This window comes from Poromitra crassiceps (genome assembly GCF_964638095.1).
Source record: "Poromitra crassiceps genome assembly, chromosome: 26".
In the NCBI taxonomy this organism is placed as follows: Eukaryota; Metazoa; Chordata; class Actinopteri; order Beryciformes; family Melamphaidae; genus Poromitra; species Poromitra crassiceps.
The window spans coordinates 7,861,578-7,868,863 of NC_139640.1; the positions used below are offsets into that span (position 1 = coordinate 7,861,578).

At 46.7% G+C, this 7,286-nt stretch overlaps 1 pseudogene across 1 annotated transcript; it reads left to right on the forward strand.

The window, feature by feature from the left end:
- Positions 1–756: 756 nt before the first annotated feature.
- On the forward strand, positions 757–2,349 carry LOC310798919 (CDP-diacylglycerol--glycerol-3-phosphate 3-phosphatidyltransferase, mitochondrial pseudogene; annotated as a pseudogene). The gene has a single exon. The product of its transcript is annotated as a CDP-diacylglycerol--glycerol-3-phosphate 3-phosphatidyltransferase, mitochondrial pseudogene (transcript).
- The last annotated feature ends 4,937 nt before the right edge of the window (positions 2,350–7,286 follow it).

The following is a 7,286-nucleotide window of genomic DNA, read 5'->3' on the forward strand; positions in this document are numbered from 1 at the left end:
TGTCGTTTCCCTGCCGGTCAACTGTGTTGTAGTCGCCGCTTGTCTGAACTGTGCACAGATACAGGAAGGATTTCTGTTGCAGTTTTCTGAGCAAAATGTTATATTCAGGTAAAGGGGGTATTTGAATTCAGAGAGGGAAAGGGGGCTGCTATGTTGTTGCAGCAGGTTAAAGGTTTATTTGTGCAAGAGTCATCAATTTTATAACATCGGCAGGGGAAAAGATCACGACATCACTGATGATGTCACAATGTCACAAAAGTCAATTTTAACACGTAGTGAGTCGACGACCCAGATTTTTATTTACCCAGTTATAAAATACGGCTTTTATTTTGAAGGTAAAAACGCTTAGCTTCCCCCTATTCTGTCTGTTTCTAACGGGCTTGATTTATCTTTTTGATATCTCTTTACACTTCCTGAAAGTTTCAGCTCCCATATATACAAATTTGGCAATGTGGACATTGCCAAATTTATATATATAGATAGATGGATACTCCCCCACATTATGACATCATCGGTGATGTATGACATCACTATAGTAGTGGCCAGGTTGGCCACCAGGTCTCACCACTGTCTGTGACATCAGTGATTATGACGTCATCAGTGATGTATGACATCACTATAGTAGTGGCCATGTCGGCCACCAGGTCTCATCACTGTCTGACATCATCAGTGATTCATGACATCATTGGTGACATCACCATAGTAGTTACCTGGTCTCAAACGTGTCATGTTTTGTCAGTACAATTGTGGCTCCCCATGTCCTGTTGGCGGCTGGTGTACTCTGTACTCATCTGGGTCTTAACCAGAATATCTGACGGACTGTTTTGGGCATGGAGGAGAGGGTCCTCTGTGATTCTGCCGGCAGAAGCCACCCCTGCCCCGTCCCACGTCTCCAAGCCCACGGGTTCGCCTGGAGCCGAGCGCACGGACGGCCTCCACCCCCACTTCCAATGGATGGCAGAGCATGTACCTGCCTTCCGCGTGCCGGTTGCCCACATCCACATCCTCACCTCCCCCGACCAGTTCTACCAGACGATGAAGGCACGCATCAAGAACGCTAAGAGACGGGTGGTGATGGCCTCGCTGTATCTGGGAACAGGTCCGCTGGGGCAGGACCTGGTGAACTGCATGGAGGAAGCACTACAACACTCGCAGGACCACCACACCCATCACGCTCCTGACCTGAAGATCTCCGTCTTGCTGGACTACACGCGCGGCTCAAGAGGCGATGTCAACTCCAGAACCGTGCTGCTGCCACTGTTGCGGCGCTTCAGCTCTCAGGTGCGTGTGTCTCTGTACCACACTCCTGACCTGAGGGGGCTGCTGCGGATGCTGACGCCCGACAAGGCCAACGAGGCCATCGGAGTCCAGCACATCAAAGTCTACCTGTTTGACGACAGCGTCATCATGAGCGGGGCCAACCTGAGCGACTCGTACTTCACCCACACACAGGACCGATACATCCTGCTGGAGAACTGCAGCGAAGTGGCCGACTTCTTCTCCGAGCTGGTAGGAGCCGTGGGAGATGTCTCCCTGCAGCTGCAGCCCGACGACTCGCTCACCATGCTGGAGGACATGGTGCACCCGTACGAAGGCAACCGGGAGGACTTCTCGTCCTCGGCGAGGACGCGCATCATGGAGGTGGTGGACACGGCCCGCGTGCGTCAACAGCTGCTGAACCAATCGGATGACTCGGACGATCGGGGGACGGGGGAGGACGACACGTGGGTGTTCCCGCTGGTCCAGATGAAGCCTCTGGGAATCCAGGTGGACGAGCAGGTCACACAGCGCCTGCTGACAGACGCGGGCGCCGACGCCACTGTGTTTGTGACGTCGGGTTACTTCAACCTGACCCCGGCACACACGGAGCTGGTGCTGGGGGCCGGAGCCAGCTACCACATCCTCACCGCCTCCCCGGAGGCCAACACCTTCTCCGGGGCCAAGGGCATCGGCGGGGCGATCCCCGCCGTTTACAATCACATCGCCCGACAGTTCTACGACAAAGTGTGCCAGTCGGGCCAGCAGGAGAGGGTGCACCTCCACGAGTACCACAGGTCACACTGGATCTTCCACGCCAAGGGTCTGTGGTATCACCTCCAGGGGCAGGATTGGCCTTGCCTCACGCTAATTGGGTCTCATAATTTTGGTTGCCGCTCGGTTCACCGTGACCTGGAAGCTCAAATCGCCATAGTGACAATGAATCAGGAATTGCAGGCCCAGCTGCAAGAGGAACAGGAGATGTTGTTCCAGAGGTCCACAGAAGTGTCTGGCTCTACCTTCGAGCGGCCGGACCGCCGTGCCACGCTGTGGGTCAAACTGGTCACTGCCCTCGTCAAGGACTTCTTCTGAGATGCCACCAGTGGATGTTGATCTGTGTTAGCTGTGTAGATATTGTCACGTGACCAGATTTGTTTACTTCCTGGTTGCACCACGAGAAGACGGTGGATGCGTCAAAACTGGCAAACAAAAGGTTTGAAAACTGTTAACATAAGTCTAGGACAAAGGTTTTTGGTACACATCGTCTTTAACTCATTCCCCGCCAGAGTTTCAAAGGAAAAGTCGCCAGCCACCGCCAGGGTTTCTGATCATTTTCCTTAATATTCCAAGAATCCCACAGAATATTTTCTTCTATGACTATGTAAACACCAAATATCTCAAAAGACAGAAGAAAGCCTCTACTTTAATAGAAAAAAACATTGTTTCTGTTTCCGTTCTTTAGTTTTAACCGAGTTACGTATGTTCTTACCATATATTTTCCATATAAGCCCACCAGCTTTGATATCTGTTGGCTGGTTGTTGATATTTATAACAATACTGTGCCTTTTGGACAAACATTTTGTGGAGATAGCGGCAGCCATACTGTTTCCGGTCTATCGGCTGGAAGGGAGACAAAGATCGTATTGAAGGTAGGAGCCAGGCTCTTATTCTTTTTGGACAACAGTGCTCCAGCCATGATGTTGCAGTGGAACAAGGTAGAAGCCTTCGGTTCTTACCAATAGACGATCTTTGGCGCAAATGATTAGACTGGTGACGTAGTTTATGACGGCGCGTGCAGCTTTGTGTTTCCACTGTACACCCAGGAATGACGGAAAACTGACTGGAGGGGGACTTTAACATCAGTAAAAGTGCAGACCATAGAGACACTGAGTAACGCGTCATCATTCAGAAGCTACGCCCAATACGGGGGAAAACAGAACCCCCCCCCCCCTCCAATCCTGGCGTTCTCCTATGTCGCGTGCATGGTTGCGTGTTGCACAAAAAGATCGTATATACGGAAGATGAACACTCCAACTTCTTGACAGCTAGATCCACATTTTTCTTCTCGCCAATTCTCAGTGGCTTTCTTGTTTTGCTCGGGAGTAAAAAAAAACTAACTGGCGATTTTTTACATTTGTTGTCTGCGCAGCCCCACCACACAACAGCTTTTAGCTATGTTTAATTAAAGGAAAATGACGCTGGTGTGTGGAAATGAACGGAGCTTTTCCCCCGTGATGGGCGTGGCCTATTTCATGCAGTGTCTCTATAGGTTTATTTAATGCATTATTCACAGCTGATTCAGGAATAGCTATCAAAGTGTTACCCTGTCTTGTATCTCAGTGAGCTTCTCTCAGTCCTAAGTGCACCGAGAGAAACAATATCACACAAAGAATGTAATTGCGTTCTAGCGGCAGCTGTGATTCGGGAACGCTCCGTCTCATCATCACGCCAATCAAACAGCTCGAACATTTCAACCCTAAACTGTATCTGCCTCCAACTCCTCCGGTTGTATAAGCCGTCATATCAGCGGAGAGGCATCTTATTGTCCTTGGAACCGAAATAATTAACTTCACTCCTCTCTCTTGTTTGTGGATCAAAACAGCCACTTGCCGACACGAATGCGAGAACATTGCTGCCGTCTGATTACTTTAATAATACATGAGAAATCTAATGAACATATTCAGAGAAACGGGCGCGTCACCCGGCTGTGCGGGCGGCGACCGAGCGCTGATTAAAGTTTGCCCGTTTGGCATTTGAATAATGAACAAACACTGTCGAGAAATGGCAACCATTAACCTTTTCATTGAGTTCCCCTTATTCCAAACCACTGTGTATCGGGACGTTCCAATTTCTGATTCATATTTCCACTACATTACCCTTCAAGGAAAGAGTCTTGACGGAGACCCGGTGAATAGATAGGTATGGCGCAGCACTTTCAGTTATAGACTGCCCCAACAAGTCTATCAGTTGAAATAAGTTGACCTTTTCTAACCATTCAGACAAAGGGAATCTACTTTTTTTAGCTTGAACAGTCTCCCTCTCTTTCTTGCTCTCTCTCCCTCTCTCATTCTACACTATCAATTTCCACCATGCACAACTGACTGTGACGACTGATCCTTTAGATAACATGCTGCTAAGAGTTGTTAAAAACACACTTTATATTTTGCATACTGTGTTTTCCGTTCTCTCCATTTAAAGTTTTGCAGGCGTAGAATTTGTGGTTCACACATAACTAAAATAGGTCTTTCACAGCAATGGGGTGGGAAATAGGGTGTCGTGCCTGTCGTGCTGTGTCTTCAAACGTCTGTTTCCCATTCAAAGACTGCTCTTTGTGTTTGGCTTCCAATGAGTCTCTAAATGTTTCAAATGTAGACGTTTATTTTATGCTCCAAGCAGTGGCACTGCATCTCGTTAAAAGATGTTTTCCAAGTAGAAAAACCAACGGCAAAAGTTGCTTTTAAATTGCCGAACTTTAACAGAGATGGTTTTAGTTGCCTAACACCCAACCAAGGTGTTTTTGTGCCGTTGAAGTAGTTCTCGCCACCGCAGTCTCCACCGGGGCTTTCCCCGCGATATAAACAGGAAGCCGGGGAGAGTCCCTTTGGCCACCCAAGAGACTTACTCGTCAGTCTGGTGATCTCTTCCCCTGGGGGGAGAGCCAGGGGATCCAGGGTGATTTAACCCTGGTGGGAGAGCCAGGGGATCCAGGGTGATTTAACCCCGGTGGAAGAGCCAGGGGATCCAGGTTGATTGAAGTGGTGGCCAGCGCTGGCCAACGCTGTGACCGGGGGAAGATAACCGGGGAGCCGGCGCTGTGACCAGGAAATAGCCATATAAAATGTGTATAAACAGTACATGGCATGAAATTGGACTTTTGCAGCCTAAATGCACGCATTTTCAAAGTGTAAAACCATGGTATTTGTACACAATGTGGTGAGACCAAGTTGGTTTGTGTGCCAAACGTTGATTATGATTTGAAAATAATAGAGATGGCACACATAAGATGGCACACAATGCTTTAGTTGGGACTTTACTTGGCATGACAGATCTTTTAACAATGCATACACATATGGGAGACAACGGTAACTACTTTTAGTGCATAAAAGCATTTGTCTTAATTATCCTGAGGGGAACTTTAACATTTATTAACTTGCAGTGCTTTTACCAGACATAATGGAAGAATTGTGGTATTATATTCTAACTGTTCTTCCACTGACTGTGGTACTGCTTGTAGAGCATAGTAGACACCTACTGTATAATTGTTGACATTGGCATGAGATACAAAGTAAAGGCCTTATATCCTTGAAGCAGGACTAAACCCCAAAACACTTTTTTTCAGCTTTTAACCAATATATATGACTTTGGGGGTGGTGTGTGAAGAATTCTGGTCAAAATTTCCACATTTGAGACCAAACTGTTACCATTGTACCATTTGTATCATTTTCAGCAGCATAAGTGCCCTCTATGGGTTGAACACTGCTTTTTTTTGTGCCCTCAAATGAATGGGATATTTGGTACATCGTGACATCACGGTGGGTTTAGCACGCGCCCCACTCATGTGAAAATTTGTTTTTTCCCCCATGTGATTATTACTGTAGTTCACGCGGCGCGAGCCCTTTAAGACCAATGCATCCCTGGGTAATGCCTACTGTGGCTAATATTAGCCGCTAGTTAGTTATGTTATATGGCAGTAAAACGCCACTGAATGACCAAATTGATATAACTTTTAACCATTTTGAGTAACACTGTTTCCATACGGATCACCAGCGTTAGTTTGTTGTTTATAACGTGGCTATATTCATAACGTTTTCTATCTCGGATGCGTTATTTCGAATCCCACATAGGTTACGCCAAAACCACCCCCGAATTGTGTTCTGGCGCAAAAAGCGAATGGGTTTCAGGACGAAACAGTCTCGAGCCACTAACATTATCTTTAGAGCACAATATTCCTGGAATGCAAGTTTAACTAAAGAGTTACATGTCCTCTGCATTCTACATCAAATTAAGATATTACGGGTTGTTTTATTTTGTATGTTACATACTTATTGGCCAAGATATGTTACTTTATGGGGGAGGAATTCTGCCAGGGTAAAGGAGGGAGTATAGGCGGCCATCTTGCCTGCAGAGTTTTCAAATCAAGTAGAATACAGTTTTGCAAGAAATCTGGGGGGTTTAGTCCTGCTTTAAAGATGCATGCAACTTGGGATAGAATCTAAATGTAGCTCTGTGAAAATGTAAGGGATGTCTGGAGGAGTTGGCAGTAAATCTGTTATGTTTGGTGCTAATGGTTCAGCATATGGTGAGTGGAAAAGAGTGTGACAATTGACACCCAAAAACTGCAAACTTGTCTGAAAACAACTGCAGAAGCCACCATCTGTGAGATATTTCATACAGCCACAGCAAAGGAAATGTGCAACATAAAGGATGCCAACTGCCATAAAACACCACAGAAGAAGAAGATGAAGAAGAGACGGAGGTTGAGGGAGGAGTGCGACAGAATGTAGGGACAAATTGGATTGATAAATCCAGAAGGAGGCAATAATGCAATATAAAGGATGTCGAACAGTCATTTCTTACACATGAGACTACTTTGAGCCTTTTAGTCATAAAGATTATTGAAAGATATTCCAGATTCCAGATTGAAAGGTCACAGAAGTGGAGTATTGGCCAGAATGACATGAACATTTGGACACTTATTCAGCGGGTATCTTATATGTTGCGTTCAGGTGCACTGTATTTTTTATTTTTTATTTCTTTTAATCTATTAAGTAACCGGTAGGCCAGAGGCCAGTAGGTGGAGAAATCACCGGCCACCGGGGCTTGGGGAACTCCCTGCTAGGGATAGGAAGCTCATAGAGAGTCTAGTCTAGGTTCGAGGGGTGGCTATGGGAATCGTTGGGGGGATGTGGGTGGTTTAGCGGTAGGGGTAGGATCTTTTTCCACATTGAAAACGATTACCGTAGTCCTGTTGTTGCCTACAGTGCCGTAAGCTGTGGGCTTCAAGGTATTTGTGCTTGTATGAGTCTGGA